Raw genomic sequence first — 4,085 nt, 5'->3', positions numbered from 1 at the left:
TTTGTTGTGGCTGGTTTCTTATCATTTCAACACCATATTTCTTGTGTCATTTCAACACCAGAAAACATTAGTCTTGCATAGCCAGATTAAAGGTGCTGCCTATAAGTGGTATATTTTGGTTAAATTAAAAAGAAGTGTGTTAAACTGGTGAATAGCGGTAATCATTGCTATAGTGTTTGTTCAGTAACGGTCTCCCCAGCTCTTAAGGAAACAAAACACATTTTCAGGTGGGTCACCAACTTAAACAGCTGGAAAGACTGCGAGACCCCTGTTACTGAACAAATACTCTATAGCGATGATGACAATATAGAGCTACCGGTATTTAAGACTTATTTTAACCCAAGATATCACACTACCTTTAACATTTGAGATGCGAGCACATGGAACTTGGTGGAGTATATTTTTATTATGAGTTGATCTACTACTTGCTGGATAGGCCATGCGAGCACAATCCAAAAATGAGTCAGGCCCTTCAGATAAATGTTCCAATATGGAGGCTGAATTATATTCACAATAATTATGCAGTTAGTTTTTATTTCCATAACAGGTTTAGGCATGTGTCTCCTTTTCATTGTGAGAATAGACCTGGAAACTCATCCACCTGGCAAACCTGGAGACTAAGAAAAATTACTTGCTAGTTTCTTTTTGAAAGAGTGATACAGTCTCTGTGGACTGAATCAGTTTTTTTCTTTCTTTTTTTTTTCTTCCTTCAAGCATTTAGTCACAGTAGCGCAGGATCTGGTTCAAAAGTAGAAATAATGTCTGTCTGACAAATTAACGACATGCAGGGAATGATCAAAAACAGATGTTGTTTTGGAGCATGTATTGTGACTCAAAAGCTGTCAGGTTGGCCTTTTTTTGACTGGCCAGTACTGCTATCTTGTAAAAGCAGTGCTTAGCCTTTTTAGGCTTCATTGAAAATAATATGTAAATATTTTTTGGGGGGTCCAAGTGATATGTACTGTACCATAACTAGGAACCGCTGCACATTATTATTTTGGGGGGTCCCCAGATGATTAGCTTAATGTGCAACATAGTTTTCTAACTCAACAGTAAACAAACCAACATGCAGTATATGTGTATGTATCTGCACATTTCTTACGTTACAATTTAATTACTTATAAGACATTTTTAAGACAACATTAAGCCAAATTTAAGCCAAATTGTCAACAGGGAAGAAAGAAGCAAACATTGTGAAAATAACCGGCTATTTTCACAATATTTATCTGTTAGAACAGAGTCAAACTAAATGTAACAATTCCAATTGCTTGTCAGGGTACTCCCCAGTTCAAATATGATTATTGTGCGGGGTCACAGCCTGAAATGTTTAGGAACACTTGGGTTAGAGTAGCCAAAAACTGTAGCCTACTCAAGTAAAAGTATTGTAACTTTAAAATAATAATGACTCAATTAGAAGTAGTCATCCGAATAATTACTTGAGTAAGATCTCAATTCTCAGTTACTTCATACGATCTCATTTATAGTTTAAGTAATCAGATTCAGAATGCAACTGAAATGTCTAAAATATAGAATTATAAATGCTTGTCCAGTAGAAATAAGCAGAATTGGCTAAATTATCTCAGAGGGAATGAAACAAACAGACCATGCATGTCATTTATGAAAATGAATGAAAGTAAAAAAGAAAGAAAGAAAACCCCCTACAAATGCACACACGTTGCTGTCTGCCACTGGAGGGCAGTGTGGACCAATGAGTTTGCTTTCATTTGTCTGCTATCTTTTGAATTTAAAGCACCCCCAATTTGGTATGAATAATTAGGACCATGGACCCCCATAATCCAAAGAGTGTACAAATGGAGTCTTCAAATTATGATACCAAATGTTGCAGGTCCATTTGGTTCCATTTGTACACTCTGAATTACAAACCTAAGGGTCCATTTGCTTCCTGAAGTAACTATCAATATCAATACATTACATTACATTACATTACATTACAGTCATTTAGCAGACGCTTTTATCCAAAGCGACTTACAATAAGTGTATTCAACAACGAAAACTACTAATCACCAGAAGTCTTTAGTGCATTTTCTGCAAAAACAAGCAACCAAGAGTATACCTAGCGCTAAGGTAAAAGTGCAATATATCAGCTACCTATTTCCTTAAACAGATGAGACAAAATAGCTAAATCAAATGAGCATGAGCTAAAACAAATAAGTGTATCGACTAAACAAGATCCAATAAACAATACAGCAATAGAAAACAAGCGTTCGTACAACTAGTTATACCTAATGCACAGTAGCTGAGGACCCCCTTGAACCCCCTTAAGGACCCCTGGGGTCCTTAATTGAGTTCAAGGGGGTCCCCGAACCCCACTTTGAGAACCACTGATATATAGTTTCCCATCTCACTCTTTATTCAAACCAGGGCTGCCAACATTGGACTGTCAGAATCCAGGAGATTGGTTGGGGGCGTGGCTAGCGGGGGGTCTGGGGGTCCTTCCCCCAGAAACTTTTTAACATAGTAGATGTATTTTCCTGTGTTCCGGTGAATGTTGGGAGTTTGATACCAAATCCAGGAGAAAACCAGAAGAAATGACGATCCAGGAGATTGTCAGGAGACGTGGTCAACAACCAGGAGACTCCTGCGGGATCCAGGAGTGTTGGCAGCCCTGATTCAAACCAAACATTGAACTAGTGCAATGTAAAAAAAAAATGTACAGTTTGATTCAGTTCACCACAATGTAATTAAATTACTTGTATACAGTGTACCACCCCCCCCCCCCCCCACCCCCCGGTTTTAAAGCATGTATTCCAACTGTACAAATGTGACAGAGCAACTTTCACATGTAGTTGAATAATATTTGACCAGGAGTATCTATACTTTGACTCAAGTACTGGGGTTGAGTACTTTGTCCAGCAGTGAAGCCTATAAACCCATTAAGACCTGAGTCTCATTCTTAAAATGTCAGTTGACAATGACAGTTTTCTGAAAAACTCATGTTATATCAGTGGCGCCTCATGTCAAGGACCTCCAAAATTGACATGTATTTGGCCGCCGACACGCTATGAGCTTGTAAATCTGCTATTTTTTAATAGCCAAAGTATAAAATAATGGTTAAAGTGGTTACACAGATGCTTTTCCTAGTTTGAATGGGTTACGGCAGATGTTCCAGTTGAAGATCAGTTCAATTAGGGTTTATCTCCAGGCCTGGAGCTGGCCAACAAGGCCAGGATGAGCGGGCCACACCAGGGCCACACCAGAGAGTGATTTCTGTTGTGATGAGCAGCTGTAATAAATCTTGTCATCATCGATTCAAGGCTTTTAGAGGAAGTAAAGTCTCCAGATGGAAATAACAGCGTGACAGCCAGGATGGACATGATGGCTCGTACTGCTTTCAGCATCTCGGTTTATTGTTCTTGTGTGACTCTCTTTACTGCAGCCATCAGTGTACTCAATAATTCATCTTCCATGTTAACTCACGTTGGTTTTTCCAGGACAGAAAGAATCTTTTCTGTCTTATCTATTTAGACAGACAGACAGACAGACAGACATGAAACCCAGGAAAAGAGAGTAGAGAGATGTTACAATGTCAGCCAGCTACACAGTGACAGTGTGAGTATGGATAAATATGTACAGTCAATACAGTGAACATAATGAGGAATATAAACATGTATTATAGCAGTTAACGTGTGTGTGTGTGTGTGTGTGTGTGTGTGTGTGTGTGTGTGTGTGTGTGTGTGTGTGTGTGTGTGTGTGTGTGTGTGTGTGTGTGTGTGTGTGTGTGTGTGTGTGTGTGTGTGTGTGTGTGTGTGTGTGTGTGTGTGTGTGTGTGTGTGTGTGTGTGTAGTCTTTACACAGTGACTTCCATGCTGCCTGCTATAAATCTGTTTTCCTCCTGTTTTAACTAACAATAATACAAACAAAGCATATCAAGGTATGCAGTTGAATTTATTTTATTATTTATATGTATCGTTGTTTGTTGTGCTGTTGCTTATCTGGATTCTTTATGGAGCACACAACTCTGGCTTTTTTGTGATCAATCCATTTGGCTTTAGTGGAATAACAAGTTTTATAGCTCACTGTGTAAAGACACTCTCTACATGATCCAAAGGTCCTGGGTTCAAATC

This window comes from Gymnoscopelus braueri (genome assembly GCF_963280865.1).
Source record: "Gymnoscopelus braueri genome assembly, chromosome: 13".
Classification (NCBI taxonomy): Eukaryota; Metazoa; Chordata; class Actinopteri; order Myctophiformes; family Myctophidae; genus Gymnoscopelus; species Gymnoscopelus braueri.
This window is presented reverse-complemented; position numbering follows the sequence as displayed.